Below are 24,968 nucleotides of genomic sequence, written 5' to 3'. Positions count from 1 at the left end.
TTAGGGTTCTCACACCTTTGAAGGTTTTGGGTGTGGTAGATGAGACTGATTCAAAGACATACTATACATTTACAAAAGATAACATGGAAAAGATTGTCAGTTGCAGGGTGGTTTGGGAAGAAATCAGTGTGTAGGGGAAGAAATTCCACCAGCTCAATGAGGTAGCACCTGGAAGGTGAAAATGCTGGTATATCAGAAAAAAATACATTTTAAATAGTCAAAAATAAATAAACAGATTTCAAAAATAGTCCATAGTTGGTACTCAGTGAGATTAACGCCAATAATAGGTACAAAGTCCCCAAGCTGTTGGAAGGGTTGCAGTCAGAGATGTGGTGAAATTATGAAGATGGGTATCATTTTAAAAAATCTTATTCTAACATCAGCATCCTTAATGTGGCTCTTTATTTGAATTCAGACTGGATCCAAACTGGAAGACTTTCTATTTCAGATCTGGAAACTGTGCTAGAAGAAAGATAGGTACTTAATGTCTTTTCTGGTCATGAAATTTTAAAATAGAAGCTTAACTGTGACTGATATCAAGATCCTCATGCTTCCCGTTCCAGAATGTCATGTTTGAAATATAGCATTTGCATCTCCCGAACATGAAAGCGCCTTCAGCATCCGCTGCAGGCCTTGATACATGCAACAACATTGTGGTGGAACAGGAAGCACATGGAATGTTCACATCCTGTTCCTGCACAACAGCAGTACATCTGAAACAGCTCTGTGTGGAAGGTTCTTGAGCTGCAAATGGCTCCCTGTTGAGCTAAGTACCCTTATGCTTGAACAGTTGCACAGCAGGAAAACATTATTCTTGTTTTGAACGAAGGAGTCCAAAAGGAGCGATAAGTCACGTTTGTAAAATGTGCAGTTCTTCACTCAAGGGAAGAAAGGGAAAGAATACACAAACTGGGCTGAAAGTTTCAATGGCAAAATGTGATAGTCATGGTAGTAACAATAAATGAACCAGGGATTTACAATATTTAGGACAGGACAAACCTTGGTAGTTTTATCATTACAGGAAACGACAACGCAGCAGGTTAATATCTTTGGGGAACCTGTCCTAGTTCTTTGTCTCTGCTGCCACCACCCATCCTAGAGACAAGGGTGCAGGATTCCCACTGCCTTATGGTGGTCTCCTTGGGAGTAGGGGAAGATCCGGATGAATGCCAAGTATCCAGCTTGGCAGCTTCACCCTGTCCTTTTCCCAGGCCCTTTGACAACCTGGACAGCCCAGAAATCCAATTAAGTGGTTCATTCAAAAGGAATATATGTAGGCAAAATATGAGGGAATACTAAGTATGCAGCTCAAAACTGAACTAAAACACTAGCAGAATATTAGTTGAACAAACCCTAACCCTACACTTAATCCAAGCAAACTTACTCTCCAAGGTCACCTCTGGGGAAGGCAGGTTCAGGTATCAGTTGCAGGTTGAGAGGTTCATCAGGGACAAAGAACTGCATGGCTACAGACCATTTTTAAGAGTTTGGGACCCAAGTTAGAATTTGACCGTTTCTAGTCAATTAGAGCCATGGGGGTGCTAGGGAGATGGTAGGTGCCTCCTGGGGCAGAGGAAGATAGTTATCGTGGATGGAAATTGCTACTAGATTTCCCCCTCTTCTAGGCAGGCTTAATCAGTAACCTTGATGTGACTTCTTTGCTTATCCATGATGGAGTGCTAGGTAATCTTAAAATCACAGATTGGCAGGTAGTATAACTGCACCACATGAGTCACACTAAAACTGCAGACCTAACCCCAGTTACCTGGGAGTAAGCTCCACTTAATTTAATAGGATTTACTTCTGAGTAAATAGTATAGTTAAGACTGCTGCAGCCTGAGCTATTTGGAGGAGGACTGAAGTTGGCTCAGCTGGACAATCTCAAACAATTGGAATAACCCAGCAACTTCTCAGCCATACAAATATGGAAAGAGGGGGTAGGAAAAAGATATAGCCATCCAGAGACTCCCATGTACGCTTCCCTAAATCCTTTAGATATCCCATTCGCCTCAGTAAATGGGAGGATGCATTCTGTGATTACAAAGGAAAGCACAAGCTTCTTTCACTGAAGTGACGGAGGTAGCCTCTGTGGTCAGGAGAGCTGAACCACTGTGTCTACAGCAAATCACAGAATAGTGGGATATGGATTTCATGCTTGGCATACTTCCTTTGATAACTCATTTTGTCTGATAGGCACATATAGTGTCATAAATTCTTTGTCATAAAAGAAGTTTCATTTTAGGGTGTGTGTTTTTTTGGTAAAGTGGGCAGGGGGGGGCCTAAAAACCTCCCAGCTTATTTTTTTTTTCTAGAATTGCACTGTTAGGAATAGCTCTCACAAAGAGAAAACGGCATAAACTTGTTTCTCAACTGAATCACTAAAGACTACCAATGAGAGCTCACGTAACTGAACGTTCCTCCATTAAAGAAAGGAAACGAGAGGAGGAACCATGCACATAGCAAATTTGCCATCTCCTGTTCTGTATCCTGATCAAAATTAGGAATACAGTTGGATGGTGTGGTTTTTTTGGGGGGGGGTCACACAAAATTGGTTCAATTTATATGCAAATTTTGTGTGTGCGCACGCAGGCATGTTTAAAATGGAGAAACTAGGATCACTGAGCACACAAAGAACTGACCCAGAGAACAGAAATAGGTTGACCTTCCCATCCCTAATGGGCATGATGGGAAAAGAGAGCTGTTCACACATTACATCCAACGAGTACACAGTTTGGGGCTAGGACTACGGGAGTCAAAAAGGAGACTGTGTAATCATGGCTCTCGTTTGCATTCATTAAAAACAACAAGCATTTGAGGAAACAGAGCTGATAATAAACAGCCTGTGTGGTGCATCCATAAATAAATTAGAGCCACCTCAAAAGACTTCTCTAGTTTATACCAGAGTATTTTACTGCAAGCCTTTAGCTTTGACAAATATTCACACTTAGGTGGCAAAAAGCCCTCTGACACTTACTTTCTCTTACTCTGAACTGCGGCTCTTGAGCCTCAGAATGTTAAATCCATTCTTTCATTTGGGAACAAAAGCCCTGCTCTATTCTGTTACCCTTATTTAAAATCCGTACCACAGAACTAATTCAATTATGCCATAATACTCAGTTGTCACATTAGTCCCCCGTATTTCGGAAATTCTTGCATTTTTCACAGCTAATTTGCTTCTCCAATTTCACAGAGGATTCAAGTAATAGTGCAGCTTCAATTGTTCATTGCAAGCACTGGGGAATAAAACCCTAAAAGGATTGCCTTCACATCACTTCCAGAAGAGACTGAAAATTGCTCCACAATGTTTGCCTCTTGCGTTTGGCGGTGGAAGATAATGCACTTCCATCCAAGCTGTTAGGCTGGCTACAAAAGCACTACATCTGGCATAGCAATCCTTAAAAAAAATAAAATCCATTTTCGTGCATTTTTAGGGAACTTGGAGAAAAGCAAGAGCTCCAAAGGTCTCCAGCATCAAGCAACGAGGAGTGCTTTTACATGCAAACACAGATTACTCGGTACCTCACAATGTCAAAACAGCAAACCCAAAACAAACCTAAAATGAAACTTAGATTCACAAAGTGCTTGAGGGCTTTCTTCTATGCACTTATAAACTAGGAACACAGCAGGAAGGTGCAGTAAGTGTAGCTGCCTAAAGTTTCATACCAACTACTTACCCCAAAGCCCGAGTCCAGAGCCAACCCACGACATTTCGCAGTCTGAGGTAAGGGACAAGGTGGCATCTCCCATTCCACGCATAGAAGCTGACTGAATCTTGCTTCGACACCAGAGGGCGGAGGAGGAAACAGCATCCACTACCACACCTGAGGACATAGGCTACTTCAGGCACGCACTGTGACACACGTAGCTCTGTATTCCAACATCTTGCTGCAGTTGCTGCTCACTCTTTTCTTTTATTAATTTACAATTGTTGCTCACTCTCAAGAACCTGCTGCCAGAAGCAACCACACCTCTTTACTAACCCTGTTAGAGAAGCCCTATTATGAGGCCCACTAGAGGCCGACTAAGGACTATCCATCCACCTTATAGCACAGAGGTGGCCAGAGGAAACATGGGGCTACTTGAGGCAATGAAATCAGCAGAACACTCACAGTCCATTCAAAAGTCCTTGTGCCACATGGACTAGGTCAGTGTACATTAGCAGCCGAGTTCAGCTTCTCCCCATCCAAGCCCAACCACTGCTTAGGCCACACCTGCATCATAAATATTACACACACTCATACCCCAAAGAATCCTGGGAAGTGTAGCTTGTTAAGGGTGCTGGGAGTTGTTGAGACACAGAGCTACAATTCACAGAGTTCCCTAGGAAGAGGGATTGATTGTTAAACCCCCTCTGCTAATTGTAAGTATGTGAGGGGAATAGGGGGTCTCTTAACAACTCTCAACACCCTTAACAAATTAGGGTTCCTGGTTTTTTTGGGAGGATGCCATAATTGTTAAAGTACTATTATAATAGTGCTTTGAATACATTGTGTGGATGTAGCCTGAAACTTCTGCACTGTGATCACTGCTCCACATGCTCTCAGCATCTGAATTGGAAACACCTGTGCCAATGAGCAATTGCTCCACCTTGCTGATATTGTGAGTTGGAGCAGTCCTTGTCTCTGGGGCTTTCCAAAGAAGATGCAGCATCCTGCCTTGTCCAGAAGAAACTTCCTATGGCCGATGAGTGGCCCTGTGGACTCTGTTCCATTTCTGTTGGTTGCTTTTAATTGGTACCGCTGGTTTTTCAAGGACTGGAAAGCAGGTGAAAGCATGATTCTGAAAGGGGGGGTGGTCAGAGAAGAAAGGGTTAAACAACACACCTGCATGCTCCAACTGCTATTGTTTCTCCTCTCAAACTTCCAGCTTTCATCATTAAACACATACACTATTGCAATGTTGTTAACATCAGCTCCACTCACAGTGTAACACTGAGTTTGGCTTTAAGTGGCCTTTTGAAATATTCTACAGGGTAACTAAAACGCCTTCACATTTGTAAAAAATATAAACACAAAAAACCCTGGTGGCAACATAGAACATATTTTGATAAAAGAACAAGCTTCACCTATTTTTATTCTAATACAGTATTTATTTTAAAACTCCCCAGTGCTATTGCCAGATACCATTAGCATTACGACCCTTGGTCATGAATTGTGCTCCCGTGCCTTTAATAGTTGTTTGGCAAATAGATATTCAAAAGGCAAGACAGGAGCCTCTCTTAGTCCTCCTGGAGATCCCATGGACCAAAGATAGGACCTTCTGCGTGCAAAGGAGATGTCCCACCCTGAGCTGCTGCCTCCGGTCCTGGAGATAATAGCTCGGAGTCATTGGTTATCTTAGGTTTAACTTTGAATCTACTGCAGAATGTAATTTCATGAGATTTTGCTCCCTTCTGTTGCAACGAGAGCAACAAGCCAGGTCTAGTCATCCTGAGGAAATTAAGTTTGTGAAATTAACTGCAAAGCTGGAATTGCCTGTTCAGGAATCTCTATGGGCTTCAGGGGCAGTTTTATTCTTGACCAATTAATTATCTCATTGAGGAAGGCTTACCAAATGCAAACAGTAATAAAATATAAATAATAGGATAGGTTTTAATTGATTCCCACCGTAAACTTGAGGGGTGGTGGTGGAATGCTTTCATGGATGCTATTCTGAAGAAAAAGAATAATTGGCTCATTAACCATAGCTGTATCAACTTGTTCTCATTAGGAAGGTCAAACAAATAAAAAGAAGTAGTTCTGAGGAGCACACTGTTCTACATAAAAGAGGGCAAAAGTTCTACAATTTCAGTCAAAGGGCTCATGTAGGACATAGGTGCTTCCTGTGTTGTTTTAGCACTGAAGCGGGGTATTTGTGGCAAGCAGTTGCAGGGGTGGCCCAAGGCATCTCAGGTGCTTGGGGGGGGGGGGAATCCTCACCACCACCACCACCTTCATAACAAGCCATACCTACTGAAATCCCTTCTTTTTCTAACTATTAAAGGTGCAGGAGTGCTGCCCTCTCCTACTATCAAGGATGCAGAAGCCCTTGTCCATTTTTTAAAAACTTGGATACCCTACTCCCCACTGTCTTGGGTTCTAGGGACAGCAGCACTGCCAGCTTTGGGGGCACTAGAGATTTAATGCAACTGTGCAATACTGTAAGCGGGGGTGGGGGAATCTCCCCCCCCCATTCTATATGGGCTCCATACCAGCTAGAGACAAAGGCAAAAGTGAATGGGACCGGAGTCAAAATAATAATAACGGATGGAACAAGCGATGGGTGGAGCAAGGGAACAATGGGTGGACCTCTGTACAGTAGACCACATTCCATCCATAAGAAGGTCAAATGTTCTTACATCCCCAATGCCCAATCTTTATCCTAATGGGCAATAGGTATTATCCTACAGGATGGGGTGTGGCCTGAAGAGGAGAGAATCACAGTGGTGGCCAAATTGGGCCCTCCAGCTGTTTTTGGACTACAACTCCCATCATCCCTAGCTAACAGGACCACTGGTCAGGGATGATGGGAACTGTAGTCCCAAAACAGCTGGAGGGCCAAGTTTGGCTACCACCAACTTAGGAAGAGGCCTGGGGGCTGCATTCAACTCCCAGGAGCCTGAGGTTCCCCAACTCTGCTATAACCAAACAGGCACTCTGATAAGGCAGGTCCCAAGATGCAATTCTCTAGGCTGCACCCCATGCTTCCCTCTAACTTCAGCTAAAAATGTTCAGTTCCCTTCTTCCATGACTTCACCTTCTCCAAGCTGTCAGGGGTATCTAATTCAAAAGCAAAGAGGGATCCCCAGCCAGTAGTAGCCTAACAATTAGTGATGAAGCATTAACCCTCCACCCTGGGCTGTTAACCAGCAATCCACCCAACACAGGAAGGATCAGCAACGATAACTCTTGTTGCAAGACCCTTTCATAGGCTCCATTTCTATGGTGCTTGTGTTATGGTGTAGTCCAACACCTCAGGCAGAAATACTGCCTGATCATTCACCTCCCTGATGCAAACAGTAAAAAGAAAGAAAGAAAACAATCTTTCTTTTCTTTTTAGCTGGATGCCTGTGCCATATACCTGGCCAACAGAATAAACAGCAGTCACTAACCATGCCATGTTGAAAAGAATGGCAGTTAATCCAAGAGACACCTGCAGATGTTCAGTTCGCCAGGAAACCCTGCAATATATCTTTGGAGGGTGTCTGAATTCGTCTTTTATTTATGAGTGTAGTGTCTCTTTGCTTGCTTGGGTCATTATTTTCGGTGTACATTTTACAGTCTGTTTTTGCAGATGGTTTGTGTATAGCCAGTGCACTCAAGCTGAGTTATGTGGTGCTGTGTAAAAGGCTTCCCACAAATATTTTGCAGCGACTACCTAAGGGAGGAAGAGAATGTTCAAAAGAACAGGCAGGAGAGAACCAAAGTTAAAGATCAGTCGGAATCAAAGGCAATGGGCACAAAGTTACTCAACTGTTATTCGTGGTATATGAGACGCAAGGTCTTTTACACACCTCTCCAATGTACCCTCAAAGCAATATGCTTGAAGTTTCAATTGAACACATGTGGAACTGAGCCTGGGAGAGTAATTTGCCCAAGGCCTGTCAGGAAGTCTAAAGCTAACTGGGATTTGAAGTCAGGCTGCTAAGTCTGTGTCTACAAACATGTTGTCCTCTGTCTTCCCACAAGACACACACAACCACAAACCCCTTTTCACCTAACATGACAAAATAACATAAAATGGGGGATTCATAGAATTCCAGAAACAGACACACAGAACCATTCTACATAATATTTTCAGTTCAGAAGTTGGATAGTTGAAGCAATTCACCATTTCAGGAATGAGGGCTCCCATCAAAAAGTTCAGAGCGTGAGGGAAATAACAGTATATGTTTGGGGAAACCTGCAATGTTTCTCCTGGGAGAAAGTCCCACTATTTTGTTTCCACTAGGAACAATACAGGGGGGCGGGGATCACAGCAAGGTTGTCCAATACAAAGTTGACTGTTTTTGTGAGCACAACATCTTGTAAACCAGTCACTTCCTTCTTCCCACATATATTTGCATTGTTGCAACCACTGGCTCTAACTAGCAAACAGCTACTGTTCATTCCATTAAGCTAATTCAAAGAGATACCTATCAACCAACTTGCCCACATCTTGATCTATTTCTTAGTGGAAAAAACAGCTTAGGAATATTCCCCTATCTTTTGGGGGCATAAGGCCAGTCTAGTTTGGCAACAAAGAACTCATTGCCTAGTAACATTTGCATTAGTATTTATGTTGAAGCAGATCATGGAAGACCCACAGCTCAGTATATACATTCATGCAGAAGGTTCCATGTTTAATCCCTCGCAGCATCTCCAGGTAAAAGGATCAGATAATAGGTGATGTGAAAAATCTGTCTAAGACCTTAGAGAACCACTGTCAAAACAGACAAATAGTAGAAGTTAGTTTCCTATGCTGCTGTCATGGAAAGGTGTTGAAGGATATGCTAATATATCATATGGTATGTTGAGGGTGTCTTTTTGAAGCAATGCTCATTGTTGTCACTCAGACAATCAACCTTCAGCTATCATAGCAGATTGTCTTATGCACCATGACACACCCCTCCTTGATAATTCTGTGGTTCATGATCTTATAATCAACAGTGCTCACTGGAGACTCTGGGTTTTAACATTTTCCAGCTGCTGATGGTTCTGGGTATGTTTCCATTGAGTCTGTGTGTATGTACACATAGCCAGAACATGCCCATATGTTGAAATAGTCTGGGAAGGTGTAGCAGCTTCTGTGAGGTTTCCTGTGTTCTGGCTCAGTAACAAATGGAGTTTAAGAGTATGCTCTCCTGGACCAACCCCAGCTGCTCGTTCACACTGCTTCGGTAATGACAATCATTCATGGGTTACGTTGCATCATCAAGGTTGATGCTCCTCCTTGTGATTTTGTTCACTGGTGACTGGTCTGGTGCCTTGGCACCCAGGGGCCAAAAGATATCACTAGAAGGTCTCGGGTTGCCTCTGCTCCAGTGGCAAGAATGCATGGCAGAAAGGTGAGATGGTCATAAACAGTATGTGAAGAAATGAAGGCACACACATTTGGAAGAGTTGCGAATAGCAATTCACACACACACACAAAATGAATTTGGTTACAATGTAAGGCGCGATGTGCACTGATGGCAAAGCAACAAGTATATGGAATACAAATGCATGATCAGGTACATATGCTGTCAGGGAAATAAGTAGTCTCAGAAGAAGCTATGGGAACCTCCAGAAAGTTCAAATGGGGGTGGTCAGTGATATTTTAATAAACTGCTAATTGCCTATGATATGGAAAATCGTGGTGGAGTTCCAGATTTAGTGGCATGTCTAACCTGTGGGGCTGCTTAAAAACAGCTGTCACTTTTTGAGGAAGGAATCCAGCCAATTTCCCCATTCATTTCTTGCCAAATGCTCCAAATCCCCAGCCAGTTCCGTGCAATGACTGGCAGGTCACAGGAAGGAAAGCCAACTGGCTGCCATACACGATTTTTAAAATCCCAGCATTTACTGCCGTCTTACTCTCTTTGCCCTACAATGAAGGATGTCAGTCTAGCCGTGCTTTAACATTGTGATTGTTTTTTAACTGTTCAGTTTACAGCTGTCGTCTTCTATCAGGGAAAAAAATATCAAAGAGGTCAAAAGTCTCTGGTAGCCATTACTGCAGGCGGAGAAGAGCAACCTGTCCTGTCTCCCACCCAACACATGCAGACAGAGGCTCCTACTTGTAAGTAAGGAAGTGATCTTTATTTAGGCAAGTAATAGTACAGTCATGGCAGCAGACTCAATGTTCAGGAGTTCAAGAGCAGGGCAAGAAGTTGAGAACTAGATGGAAGCCATGAAGACGTCCCAACAAGTTTCCCCACCTCTCCCACCAGCTTTTAAATATGAAGTGTGGCATGCTCGTTTGCAAGACTCTCTTGGGAATGTCAAGACTGCAGGTGCAAACCTCTGACCAGGTGGGTGGGTCTTCTTCTATCCACAAAGGTAGACCTTCATTCTAGGCAACAAGGCTACACCCTCCTGTTCAGTCATTGCTACCTACCTCCCTGCCACTGCCAGTCAGCCTCCCTGGCCCCATTGGCTGAACAAAACTCTCTCCAGCCTCCACTGAGGCTCTCCACTCTGCAGAATATTGGAGAAGAGAGCCATTGTCCTTTCTCCTCCTTCCAAAGCAGCTGAAGTTAGTGTGAAAAGGGAGAATTCCCCGCTCCTCCAACTTTGTTGTTGTTTAGTCGTTTAGTCGTGTCCGACTCTTCGTGACCCCATGGATCAGAGCACGCCAGGCACTCCTGTCTTCCACTGCCTCCCGCAGTTTGGTCAGACTCATGTTTGTAGCTTCGAGGACACTGTCCAACCATCTCGTCCTCTGTCGTCCCCTTCTCCTTGTGCCCTCAATCTTTCCCAACATCAGGGTCTTTTCCAGGGAGTCTTCTCTTCTCATGAGGTGGCCAAAGTATTGGAGCCTCAGCTTCAGGATCTGTCCTTCCAGTGAGCACTCAGGGCTAATTTCCTTAAGAATGGATGTATTTGATCTTCTTGCAGTCCATGGGACTCTCAAGAGTCTCCTCCAGCACCATAATTCAAAAGCATCAATTCTTCGGTGATCAACCTTCTTTATGGTCCAGCTTTCACTTCCATACATCACTACCGGGAAAACCATGGCTTTAACTATACGGACCTTTGTTGGCAATGTGATGTCTCTGCTTTTTAAGATTTAAGAACTTAGGTTCCCGTAACTCCCTCCAATTCTTCCTTTTCCACCTCCTGCATCAATGTCTGCCAACCCAAGCACAGCCCCAACAATGCTCCAGGGCTCATGACACAACCCTTTTCTTTCAACACTCTCAAGGCATTTGACCATTGCTCTGTAGACAGATAATCTGACTGGCTCCTTTGTCCTTAACCCTTGGTTTTACTTAGACATGGGTACTGTTCATTATCTTACATTCTTATCACCATTCCCCCCTTCCCCGATCCTTAGTGCTTCCTTTGTGCTCTACAAGTCAGCTGCATTGGTCATGATCAAGTTGCTACTGTGCTCTGTTACAAAATTATATATAACACCCTGTCCGTTTTGTCCATGTTTTCATTGTTACAGATTGTGGTAATTTTTGTCCTAGATAGAGCTGTTCCAACTCATCTCTGCATTTACGGCTCACTCTCTTTCTCCAGATGAAGTATATGTCCTCTGCCTCGCACATTACTTTCACGACAAGGTTGACATAGCAGCCGGCACAGCGATTTCTTCAAGTAGCTCTTTATTATGGTAAGCTGGAATAGAACTGACTGCGAACAGCTCAGCCGGCCTGTATTTATAGGCAGCCGGCTGTCAACATTGTAACCACAACAGCCCAGAGTTCCCGCCTAAAATAACAGACGCGGACCTGAGTGAAAACTATCTACAGACCTGAGTGAAAACTATATACAGTATCCCCCTGTTGGCCCAGGGTGAAACTACACTACATAACACCCCTCCCCACCGAGATAAGGCGTTAGTTACAATCGTAATGGTTTCCTTATATACAGCACTACGCGTAATGGTTCAATTAAGCACAAAAGCATATCGGTTACATTTCCCATACTTAGACCAACAGTGATACCTGTCCGACAACATAGTCCTTTAAATAAGTTGGGCGCTTGGAAACTCTGCCAGACCGCCGGGGACTGGTAGCCAAGTCCGGAGGGCCACACAGTACTCGCTGAGGCTGTGGTGCGACCCTAGGTGGCGTTGGAACCAACTCCCCTGGATCCGCTGCTGTGGGTGGAGCCTCCGCAAGTGGAGTGGTCTGAGTCTGTTCTGAAACGGCTTGGTTCGGCTCCACGCTGGCAGTTTGCAAGGGAGGTGTAGGTGGGGCCTCGCCATCTGTACGTGTCTCTTCTGGAGCCGCAAGCGCAGTTGGGGGCACCTCGGTAGTGTCCAAGTCCCCAACCCTGCGCCTAAGCTGGTCTATGTGCCGTCGCCACAAGCGTCCGTCTTCGAGTGCCACCTGGTACGAGCGAGGTCCAGTGACTCCCACTACTGTGGCTGGCACCCAAGGGATGTCCCCCACATAGTTCCGGGCAAAGACCTGGTTTCCTGGGACAAATGACCGTGGTGCGTTGGCACAGCCTGGGGGTTCAGCCACGGCAAAGTCTGGGTGTAGCCGGTCGAGCGGTGACCTGAGGCGGCGGCCCATAAGCAGTTCAGCAGGACTCCTCCCTGTGGCCGCATGAGGGGTGATGTGTTGCACGAACAAGTATTCGGCGACCCGCTCATGCCAGTCTCCCCGGTCCAGGCGCGCCAGTGCCTCTTTTGTCGAGCACACCATTCTTTCCGCTTTCCCGTTGCTGGATGGATGAAAGGGTGCCGTTAGGGCATGGCGGATGCCCAGTCCCAAAAGATACCGCTCAAACGTGCCTGACGTGAACTGCGGTCCGTTGTCAGAGACAAGGACATCAGGACACCCATGCGTTGCAAACAGGCCTCGCAGCACCCGGATGACAGCTTCGGTAGTGGTGGAGGGCATCAGGGCGACCTCCAGCCATTTGGAATAGGCGTCCACCACTACCATAAAGGTCCGGCCGTGAAAGGGGCCAGCCAGATCGATGTGCACCCTCGACCAGGGTGTCTTTGGCGTCTCCCAGGTGTGTCCCTTAGCTGCCGGTGGTGCAGGCCTCGACTCCTGGCACGCTTGACAGGCGGACACCCAGGCAGTGATGGCATCGTCCATATTAGGCCACCAGACGTAACACCGAGCCAACGCCTTCATTTTGACAATTCCCGGGTGGCCAACGTGCAGAGCCTCCAGGACGCGCTGACGGAGTCCCTGGGGAATCACGACGCGATCTCCCCACAGCAGGCAGCCGCGATGAGCTGAGAGTTCATGTTGTCTGGTTGCGAAGGGCTGGAACTCCGATGCAAAAGGCCCTTGTGGCCACCCCCTCCACACCCAGTTGAGCACCCGGCTGATGGTGCGATCCTGGGCAGATGCGGAGGCCACAGTGGCAGCCGATACAGGCGCTGCCGGAAGATCCTCAATCAGAAGGAGCGATGAAGCTGGAGCCGGGTCTTCCACAAATGCTGGAAGAGGGCAACGGCTGAGGGCGTCGGCATGGCCCATCGATTTCCCCGGGCGATGGATGAGCCGGTAGTGGTAGGCAGCCAGGAAAACAGTCCATCGCAGCATGCGTGGTGAGAGGACCGGTGGAGTTGGACGATCACCGGCGAGGAGGCCCAGGAGTGGCTTGTGGTCAGTGATGAGGTCAAAAGTCCTGCCATAGAGATATTCATGGAACCTCTTCACTCCAGCCACAAGTGCCAATGCCTCCTTGTCGAGCTGGCTGTAATTCCGTTCCGTCGGAGATAGTGTCCTGGAAAAGTAGGCGAGCGGTGCTTCTCTTCCATCTGGAAAACGGTGACTAAGGACAGCACCGATGCCAAAAGGTGAGGCGTCGCAGGCAAGGACCAGCGGCCTGGATTCACTGTACTGCACCAGCACACTGTCTGAAGAAAGGAGAGCCTTGACCGCGTTGAAGGCCGCCGTCTCCCGATGACCCCAGGCCCAAGGCGTCTTAGTGCTAAGGAGTCGGTGAAGAGGCTCAGCCACTGTGGCTTTGTGGGGCAGGAACATGTTATAAAAGTTCAGCAGCCCCAGGAATGCCTGCAACTCCGTTTTGTTCTTTGGGGTGGGGGCCTGCTGGATAGCGCGGATCTTGGATGTGGTTGGATGAAGACCGGAGGCATCGATAAGATAGCCCAGGAACTCTACCTGTGGAACGGCGATCTGGCACTTCTCCCTCTTTACCTTGAGCCCGGCCTCCTGGAACCTGGTCAGCATGGCACGGAGGCGCTCGAACAGCTGCTGGTGTGAGTCTGCAGACACCAAGACGTCATCAAAATATGGTACCACGCCCGGAAGCCCTTGCAGGAGACGCTCCATAAGGCTTTGGAAGATGCCAGGAGCCACACTCACCCCGAACTGCAACCGGCGGCAACGGAAAGCCCCCCGGTGGGTGACGATCGTCTGGGCTTCAGCAGTGGCATCATCGACTGGCAGTTGTTGATAGGCTTGGGCAAGGTCCAGCTTAGCGAAGACCTTACCCTCACCCAGGGAATGCAGCAGGTGTTGGACAACAGGAACCGGATAAGCGTGCTGCTGAAGTGCCTTGTTGATTGTGCACTTGTAGTCAGCGCAGATTCTCACCGACCCATCTGGCTTGACAGGCGTGACGATGGGGGTTTCCCACTTTGCGTGGTCAACCGGCTCCAAAACTCCTTGAGCGATCAGTTTGTCCAGTTGTTCGTCCACCTTAGCCTTGAGAGCAAAGGGAACCCGGCGTGGCTTTAGCTTGATGGGGGCGACTTGTGGATCAAGGCTAAAGGAGATGGGCGTACCTGTATATTGGCCCAAGGTGCCGTCAAAAACCTCGGCAAAGTCTTTGACCAGACCCTCAGTCTCTGCGTTAGAGATGCAGTTGATGCCGGTGACTTCCAGGCCGAGGGCATCAAACCAGTCTAGCCCTAGGAGGCTTGGCCGCTGACCTTCGACCACCACCAACCGGAGCAGGCCCGAAAAATCCTTGAAAGCGATCCGGAACCGGCCAACGCCTACCACGGGAATGTCGTTTCCCTGGTAGTCTCTCAGGTGTACGCGGTGAGAGTCGAGTTGCCTTTTGGACACTCTGGGTACCAGTCTTTTGATGGTGCTCCATGACACGATGGACAGGGCAGACCCGGTGTCGATCTCCATGTCACATGGAGCTCCTTCAATGAGCACCGTGACGTTCAGCTTGCGTCGCGTAGGCGAGTCGGTTTGGCCAATCGTGGTTCCAGACGGGCAGCGGCAGTTGGTGAGAGCAAAACAACTTTCCTTGGCAGACTGGAGTGAAGACTTGGACTTGCGAGTTGATGAAGGGGGGGTGTCAGACGGAGCCGATCGGCAGACCTTAGCGATGTGGCCCCTTCTGGAACACTTCCTACAGATGGCGTCTCTGAATCGACACTTGGCACGGGAATGGTTGCCTCCGCAGCCAGCACATTCCGGTTGGCCCTTGGACTTCTGTTGGAACTTCCTGCGCTCCCGCTTTGTCTGGTGCACGTCATCGTCTTCACTGGAGGATGCCTCCTCACTGCTGGCCTCTTCATGATGCACCGGAACTGGCTCCCTAGCAAGACGCGGGCTGCTGGACTTGCGGATCTCCTGGGCGGAGCGTTCAGCAGCTTCTGAGGCCACAGCCTCCTCAATGGCTTTCTGTAGCGTGAGGTCTGGCTTGGCTAGGAGGCGCCGTTGCAGATGGATGTCCCGGACCCCGCAGACAATTCGATCCATCAGGGCATCGTCTAAGTCTCGGAACTCACAGTGCATTGCAGCCTGTCGCAGGGCGGTGGTGTAGTTGTTGATTGACTCCCCCTCTGCCTGGTTCCGGTGGTAGAACGCATGGCGGGCAGCAATCTTGGACGGCTTTGGTGCGTAGTGGTTGCGGAGCTTCTCTTGGATCGTGTCCCATGGTGTTGCCTGGACTGCTTCAGGCGCAACCAACGCTCGGGCCGTCTCAAACACCTCAGGCCCACAGAGGCTGAGGAATAGGCCCCGCTTCCGATCCTTTGATACTGCTGTCAGCTCGTTGGCTTGGAGGTAGCAGTCGAACCGAGCGAGGTAGGAGTCCCATGATTCAGAGGCTGGCGCAAACGGCGGTAGAGGCACAAGTGAAGCCATGATTCCGATGCCGGCGTGAAGGGCGATGGATGGAACACAGTGCTCTAGCCAGAACAGTCAGCTCTGAATTGGTTCTGCCCAGTGATTTCGCTCAGTGATTTCGCTCTGTGATTCAGCTCAGTGATTCAGCTCAGTTCAGAGGCTGGCCGCATCTAGCTGTGCTCTGATGTCCATCCATCCCATCCTCATCGCCAGTGTTAAGTTGTGGGTTGACATAGCAGCCGGCACAGCGATTTCTTCAAGTAGCTCTTTATTATGGTAAGCTGGAATAGAACTGACTGCGAACAGCTCAGCCGGCCTGTATTTATAGGCAGCCGGCTGTCAACATTGTAACCACAACAGCCCAGAGTTCCCGCCTAAAATAACAGACGCGGACCTGAGTGAAAACTATCTACAGACCTGAGTGAAAACTATATACAGTATCCCCCTGTTGGCCCAGGGTGAAACTACACTACATAACAACTACCGGGAAAACCATGGCTTTAACTATACGGACCTTTGTTGGCAATGTGATGACTCTGCTTTTTAAGATTTAAGAACTTAGGTTCCCGTAACTCCCTCCAATTCTTCCTTTTCCACCTCCTGCATCAATGTCTGCCAACCCAAGCACAGCCCCAACAATGCTCCAGGGCTCATGACACAACCCTTTTCTTTCAACACTCTCAAGGCATTTGACCATTGCTCTGTAGACAGATAATCTGACTGGCTCCTTTGTCCTTAACCCTTGGTTTTACTTAGACATGGGTACTGTTCATTATCTTACATTCTTATCACCATTCCCCCCTTCCCCGATCCTTAGTGCTTCCTTTGTGCTCTACAAGTCAGCTGCATTGGTCATGATCAAGTTGCTACTGTGCTCTGTTACAAAATTATATATAACACCCTGTCCGTTTTGTCCATGTTTTCATTGTTACAGATTGTGGTAATTTTTGTCCTAGATAGAGCTGTTCCAACTCATCTCTGCATTTACGGCTCACTCTCTTTCTCCAGATGAAGTATATGTCCTCTGCCTCGCACATTACTTTCGCGACAAGGGATTAGCTATTTCTGGAAACTGCTCCGTTCCCTGGCTCAACTAGTCTTTTGTAGTTCAGGCTGCATCTCCCCCTACAGCTATTTATACTGTTCTGATATATATGACTTCCTGAAGGCGAAGGAGACAGCTGCCACAGGTGTCAAAACCACCACAAAGATTCCATAGGTCATTGGTCTTCATGTGATTTTGTTGGTTCTTTTACTAAAAGGGGGGGGTAGAGGGTGCAAAGAGGATTCCATGACAAGAGGATTTTGTTTGGAACATTTCACAGTTGTAATTGCATTGCCCAAGAAGAGAGTTACAGATTATGCAGCTCATAATACCATGGTCTAGGTAAAGATTTCCCTCCTCTAAGACCAGTAACACATGGTCGCTCTTGGTTTTACTGATGACTGATAGCTTAGGCAGCAAACAAAGACTCAAAGCTCACCTTCCACATGGATAACAATATAAACAAGGTTCTTGCCCATGTTTCATTCATGTGCAGATTTCACACCCACTTCCGATGGAGGGTGGCCGGATCTTGGCAAAGTACATAAAGCCCAGACATTTATTGAGAGAGGATGAGAAAATGAGACACATACATTAAAACTATTTTATTTTCTTTCCTGAGAAAGGGAGAGAATAAAACTTGAAACTTTCAGGCTATGAGAAGTTTTGACCAGAAAAATTGCTAGGCAAAAGACCAGGCAACCAGAACCTGAACACCCAGGTCAGCTACAGCTAGGAATGGGGGAATCTGGGTTTGCAGATTTTTGGGGAGGTGTGTGTGTGTGTGTGTGTGTGTGAAAAATATGCTAATGAAACATCATCCACATTTTAGTGTGAATTTCCCCTAATAGACACATTTTGTATTCAGTTTTGCCTAATATAGACATTTTTGCAAAGCAATTTTCCCTATATAATGCATTTTCACCACTATATGCATGCATCACTCTGGTATATGCATTTATATACATAACGTGGCTGCATAACTGCTCTGCAACATCTGGAGAAGTATGAAGATTCAAGGATGACGTTTCAAGCCATTTGAGTTTGCATATTGTTTCAGAAAGTGCAGAGCAGGTAGGTTTGCCTTTAAATGCAACCTGAATCAGAGTTATTCTCTGTCCACTGCAACCAGTTAATGAACAATCTACTCTATGGTGCTACAAACATGTTTGTTTGTTTTTTCAGTCACAAGCTCAGGCAGTGAGTGCCACTCGGATTGTAGCCAAAACGGGGCCACCCCAAGGTTTAAAGGTAATGCAAAAATATGTTTTAAAAACCTAAGGGGACAAACTTGGTAGGTGGAGGATCTAAAATTAACAGCAGGGCTTATATGGATGCAGACAGCAAAGAACAGAGAACGCTGGAAAGAACCTGAAGAGGCGTATATCCAAAGATGAATGTGAGATACTGGAGGAGGAGGAGGAGATGATGAGAATTAAAAAACAACAACAGCCCAATTAGGACTAGCAATGCATAACAGCATAACAGTTGGAAAAGGAAGAAGAAAAAGAACACAGCAGGGTGGGAGGACGGAAAGCCAAGCCTGGAGGGAATTGATCCTTGAGCAGCAGCACGTCTTTTAGACAGGAGGACAACATTTTATTGCAGCTCCCCCTTGAACAAACTGTTAGTAATAATATAAAAAGTCTGTCTATTGTTTTGTTATAATGCTTTTATTTATCATGTTGTTTTAATGTACGTACAGTGGTACCTTGGGTTAAGAACTTAACTCGTTCCAGAGGTCCGTTCTTAACCTGAAACTGTTCTTAACCTGAAGCACCACTTTAGCTAATGGGGCCTCCCGCTGCTGCCGCGCAATTTCTGTTCTCATCCTGAAGCAAAGTTCTTAACCCAAGGTACTATTTCTGGGTTAGCAGAGTCTGTAACCTGAAGCGTATGTAACCTGAAGTGTATGTAACCCGAGGTACCACTGTATTGTTTTCTTACGTTGTGTTTTGCTGTTGTCTTGGGATTTGTAGGAAAAATATTTGGCATACATAAATAGGAGAAGTAGAGAGAGGGCTTGTGGAATGTAGCACAGAGAAAATTCTATGGGAGACAGTATCTTTCACTGGGTATGGCCTGAAGGCACATGAAGCTACCACTTTGCTGAAGCTAAGCTAGTCTGGGTCTGGTCAGTGCCTGGATGAGAGACTGCCTAAGAACCACATGCCTAGGAACAAAGGAAAAGTAGCTTATAACTGAAAGAAAATAAATAAATAACATTTCTGTAAGACCCTGCCTATAGGGACTGGATAACCCAATGGCTGGAGCGGGTTTTACTTCTACCTCAGGAATAGGGCCTTTGTCCTACCATGGGACAAAGGGAGGCAACTGTGTTAGGTGGCAAGTGCCATGGCAGTGGCAGCCTTCCCCATTATGCCTCCTCAGGCACCAACATTTATTGGGCCAACCAATCTCATAAATACCATGACCTTTACTTTCTGCTTTGGAGGTGCTGTGAACAAATTTTATTCCAACATCAACAGTATCTCCAAGAGATGTTTATGTTGCATTCAGGCATGATGCATTAACTGTGCACTGTTCCCTTAAGTACAACATGGACTCTGGGCTACCCACTTCTCTCTATTCCTGTGAACTTCTGCTGCCCTGTGCTTTAGATTCCTGTCAAGGAGTTGTTGTTTTTAAAAAGTATGCACACATACACAGACAATTTTATTTATTTTTTAAAAAACTTTTTCTATGTTACCAACCCCTACTTGGAGTACGAATGAGTAATTAACAGGCAACAAAATAGTGAATGATGACCATTTACTTCTATGGTATAAAAGGCAGCGGGTATGTGCAGCCTTTAAAGTGAAGGAGAACACAGATCACCAGAAGTGAACATCAGTCAAAGAACTTGCATTATGCAGTCTAGGATGTTGTCACAACCCACATAGTCTTTATCAATCTATATACCTACCTACCAACCTGTTCTCAGCTTCAGTGCGGAAGGCAAAACTGACATTAATATTTCTTAAACACACAAAATCAAGATTATTTTGGGGGAGTTTTTGTTTTAAAGGTAATGTTGGAATTAGACTGATAAAAAGCTCATCCTATCATACCGAGTGAAAGTGCTTGCTTCCATTGATTACAAAGTGACAAATCCTCTTAAAATCCCAGCAGGATCCTAACCAATTTATGGACACCACATCTCAAAGGTCAATCGCCAAAGGACATTCGGAGAGCAGTGCAGTTACCATATTGAATGTCCTTTTCAATACAAAGAGCAACTGTAATTGCTATTGGCTCTGTAGGGGGGAGAATTCGCATTATGCCTGTGAGCCGCAAAGCATCCCTCAGCAACACCGTTGCCATGTTACAGGAAGACAAGGAGGAGGCAGCTTCACGGATACAAAGGGTTTTTGTTCTTCAAGCAACAAGTCCCCATTTCAGCACCTGGTCTCCTTAAGAAACAGTCAGGGCCTAAGCACCAGGCAAAGCCTACCTAGGCAGATGCCTTTTCTGGGCTCTTATACCTATCTCTGAGACTCAGAATGGAGTGGTGGGCAGCTGGACTGCCACCATTTTAAACTCCCCACAGTGTGCCCTGGAAGGATGTTACATTGGGCCATTATTAGAATAATTAGATAATTAGAACAGTCAAAGGTGCCTGTCACAGAGAATGATGGTGGTGGTGCTTGAGGGGACCCATAGAAAGCATTTTGCCAGGCCCCCTCACACCTAAAGCTAGCCCTGTGAGAGACGTTGTCTAAGATGGAGTATATTTATAAATGTTACATTACACTGATTTGGGAACAACAGCTGGAGGTCCATGAATCAAATCTAGCCCAAGAGGTGCCCTCTGCCCTTTAAAGTTACCTAGACCGAGTCCCAAAATAGGAAATTTTATTTTAATTTATTTTGTTGTCGACTGCCCAGTCAGTAGAGCATGAGACTCTTAATATCAGGGTCATGGGTTTCAATCCCCACATTGGATGAAAGATTTCTGTACTGCAGAGGGTTAGACTAGATGGTCCTCATGGCCCCTTCCAACTCTATACCTCTATGACAGCAAGCTATTTTGGAAGCTGGGAACCAGGCACTGGCTGAGAGGTCACCATGCGCTATGGTCTTCTGGTCTGAAAGCAGGCTCCTTACTAAACTACTTGCTGACAGAGAGATAAATGCCTTCCTGGAGACTGCAAGAGCAACTCTCAGTGTGCGCCCAATTCAAAGCGATTACCAACCAAATTAAAATAAATGAGCAAACAAAATAATCAGCATTTTCAGAAACTGCTACTAGGCAACCCTTTCCTCACATCACATCCTTTGGCACCATGTACCATAGATTCAATAAAAAATAACCCCCTCCCCTGCACCCCAGCTGCAGCAGTCAGGATTGCAAAAACTTGCCGCAATTTGTAAGAGAGACTGATTTAGCGAATGACATAAAAACTTCAAATTAACCAGCCATTTTTATTTATTTATCGAAAATTGGAAATGACCATGTATGCATAATATCTGAACAAGAAGATATAATGGGGGGGGTGAGGTAGGGAACAAAACTTCATCTTCACAAAAATGAACCTCTAAAACACCCCTAGGGTACATATATACCATACATTTAAAACACATTCTCACTCCCGCCAAGGGGGTGGAATGGGGTCAGGGATGGAACAGGCCTATACGTGAGCACTGATATGGGCAGTGATCCACAACGCAACCCCTGCACAAACGGGGAGTTGCCTATAGTTCTACATGAATGTGCCACCCGCTCAAGAATTTCTGCTTCAACAACGGAGTATTCTGCCCCTCTCTTCTGCCCACGCACCCTTAAATCTGTTCTGATACTTTGAAGCCAATGTGAGGGAAGCGTGGGATATGCACAGGGAAAGGAGGTTCGCTTGCGCAAGCGTAAACCCTTGCACCAACTGAACGAGGGCACCGGATGCCGCCCTTTGCCATGGCATCTTTGAATGTGAGAAGAATGAGGTGGATTTAGATGGGGCCACCGATAAGAAAATTGCAGTAGCTCCCAGGGGATTTATAAAAGGGGCCAACATGCCACTTAATACGTCATCTAAATACCTTTATAAATAATGGGAAGGATTCAAATGTAACTTGAGACTGTCACCATCACTCACTTTATGCAGAAGCCTGTAGAATACACTGAAAAGCTCAATGGAAGGGAATCCACCTTGCATGCCGGAGGTCCCAGAGTTCCATCCCCACCATCTCCAGGTAGGGCTTAGAATGTCCCCTGCCTGAAAGCCACTGTAGGCAATATTGAGCTTGATGGACCAATGGTCTGATTCAGCAGCTTCCTATGTTCTTAGGTAACCAAAGCAATAGGAGTGGCTCCAGTTAGAAGCACAACATGGAAGTGCCATAAGGCACAGGCATGGGGCTCTTTGGATCCAGGCCAACAGAGTACTTCTAAGTGCTATAGGCTGCATATCTGAGCCTCCTCCATCATATGCTGGGAGATGCTGCAAGAGAGAGGCAATGAAGCATGCAATGAAATTGGTAAACAAAGCAGATAGCTTAACTACTACTGTATATCATCACAGCAATCTGTTTACTGGAACAAGATAACAATGAATTTGCATGTTTGAAGCCAAACAGTCGTGCAGCTTGCAAATCAAGAACGAAACAGTGGGCAATTACAATAAAATTCATTATTCAAGAAATGTCCTTAGATGAATTCCTTATTCGCTCATTGCGTTCTTTTAAAATTCCTAAGAATGTAACTGAAGTGTTTCTAACACAATTCTCTACCTAAATAAAATAATGCAATTTCTGTGAAAGTGTCAAATGTAATTGCATGTACAGAAAGCAATACTACTTGCATTCACTTAATTGAGTGTTTCAGAAACAGTTAATTCAAACAGACTCCGCTCATTACCAAATTGAGTTTTTAAAGCCAATGTGTTTTTTCTCTCCCCCCCCTTCTCTCTTATGCACACATCCTAAACCAGAGCCCCATGAACAGCTTAATTATGTCTTATAAGCATGAGCTATCCTATTAATTTCAACAGAGTGAGCACATCTGTGCATGCAAAGGATAAGTATACATGAATGGGGCTGTGCTTGGAAGCAGCAGACTCCAGTGGCACATCAGAGATCCCAAGTACACAAGGAACTACTGTGCTGAAACACCCTCTCAAGGTCATTGTGGACCACATGCTTCCCTGGGCAAGGACCATCTTTGGTGCTCCTTTCCATTTGTTCAACTTTTGAACGATATTTTTTAATCCCATTTTGTAATCTCATGTCTTTGATGCACAATTTTCAATCCCATTTACCCCCCTGTCAATTAAATTGATATACAATTTCATGCATGGAACTCATCCACAACCACGCGCATGCACACTCTTTAATTTTTTTATTTAAAATGTTCATATGCCACCCAATAACTAAGGTTCCCAGACTGATAGAATTATAGAGTTGGAAGGGACCACGAGAGTGATCTAGTCCAATCCATTGCAATGCAGAAATCTTTTGCCTGGCAATGTGGGGCTTGAACCCACAACCATGAGATTAAGAGGAGAAGAAGAGGAGGAGGAGGAGGAGTTTGGAATTGATATCCCACTTTATCACTACCCAAAGGAGTCTAAAAGCGGCTAACATTCTCCTTTCCCTTCCTCCCCCACAACAAACACTCTGTGAGGTGAGTGGGGCTGAGAGACTTCAGAGAAGTGTGACTAGCCCAAGGTCACCCAGCAGCTGCATGTGGAGGAGCGGAGACGCGAACCCGGTTCACCAGGTTACAAGTCTACCGCTCTTAACCACTACACCACACTGGCTCTCATGCTCTATCAGCTGAGCTATTCTAATGGACAATTACCAGTAGAAACATGAAGTCTAAACACAACAAAACCAACAAAAGCACCAATCCAAAATACTAGGAAATTACATCAGTGCAAAGCCTTTAAAAAGCACTGGAATACTCTAAGCTTTGAAAGCTGGGGTGGTGGTCCTATAATCCAAAAGATCGCAATGGAGGAACCAGGCAAGTCTCTCTGGGGAGGGAATTCCACAAAGATGCAACACCACTGAAAAGGTCCTTTCCACATTTGGCAGAGGCAGCCGTAGAAGGGCCTCAGAAAATGATCCTACAGTGCACCTAAGCATACATGGGAAGAAGATGACTAGTAGCCACTGGCTAGAGACATTTAGAATTTTTAAAGTTAATACCAGCACTTCGAATTGGACCCAGAAACAAACTGAAAGCCATCACAGATGGCAAAACGCTGGTGCAATATGGTTTGTGGCATGGGCAGTGGTGTTGTAAGCTTTCTCCACACAGAAATCAGTTTAAATCAGGGTGGGGGAAGTTGTGATCCTCCACATGTTACTGGGTTACAATTTCCTTCCTCTTTGGCCATGACCATGCTAGCTGGGGCTCCAACAACATATGCAGAGTTGCAGGTGCCCCATGCCTGATTTAAAGCAAACCCCACCCTGCCCAATATTTGTGTGCAGTGTTAAAATTGCAAGAGAAGCCCTCACATCACCTGTTATAACTTGGATAGAGGGATTCTCTTCACCTCCCTCTCAGTTGTTCATGGAAATAGTTGCTAACATTCACCTATTCGTTTTTTTTACAGGACATCATGGTGTCTATTAAGCGTGTCTGTTAAGAAGACATGTCAAAAGTAATTCTTAGTTCTCATTGAGGTGGCAAACTGCATCTTAGGTTGGAGAAGAAATTCAATCCAGTTTGCGATTAAAGATGAACCTACCAAATTATCACTTTTGAAACAATCCAGCCATCCTTCAACATTCACACATCTACAGATTTTGCAGTGTAGTTCCCCAACCAAGCAATGTGTACAAAATGCATATACTTTGGTACAGTGTACCTTAAAATGCAGATTTTTTTTTAAAATACAGAAATGTCTTATATTAGGGGAAATTGCTTTGCAAAAATGGGTATATTACAAAGAATTACATTCAAACACATGTATATGGGGCGGAATTGCACACAAACGCTGAAGAATTTTCATGAGGACTTTTCTTTAATGCAAAGTGATATAGAGTACTGAATTTAAGACCAGCAAAATGGTAAACTGAGAAAAACTGATAAATTCACCCATCCCTACTTATGTCAGAGCCATAGCACTCTAAACAGAACAAAAGAGGACATACAGGTAAGCTCTTTGATTATTATGCTTTGGGGAAGGGAGAAGCACACAGAAAATGAGCATGTTAAAGAGAAAGCTAGACAAGTCCTTCTTCTTGAAATGCTAGCTTTCTATGTGCAGGAAATGTGGTGGAGGA

At 45.7% G+C, this 24,968-nt stretch overlaps 1 long non-coding RNA gene across 2 annotated transcripts in view; it reads right to left on the bottom strand.

Annotated features, from left to right (window-relative positions):
* LOC310703525 overlaps positions 1 to 24,968 on the bottom strand; it is a 236,558-nt gene that overhangs the window by 95,549 nt on the left and 116,041 nt on the right. Inside the window, exons 11-12 of one of the 2 annotated variants that reach the window (XR_014524216.1) lie at positions 4,656 to 4,779; positions 3,675 to 3,821 (exon numbers count right to left, since the gene is read on the bottom strand). The exons of the other annotated variant lie outside the window; for it this stretch is intronic. This is a non-coding gene — a long non-coding RNA (uncharacterized lncRNA). The remainder of the gene's footprint in view (positions 1 to 3,674; positions 3,822 to 4,655; positions 4,780 to 24,968) is intronic. 2 annotated transcript variants of the gene reach the window in all.

The sequence above is a fragment of the Podarcis liolepis genome (genome assembly GCF_965112155.1).
Source record: "Podarcis liolepis genome assembly, chromosome: 3".
NCBI classification, from domain to species: domain Eukaryota; kingdom Metazoa; phylum Chordata; class Lepidosauria; order Squamata; family Lacertidae; genus Podarcis; species Podarcis liolepis.
This window is presented reverse-complemented; position numbering and strand designations above follow the sequence as displayed.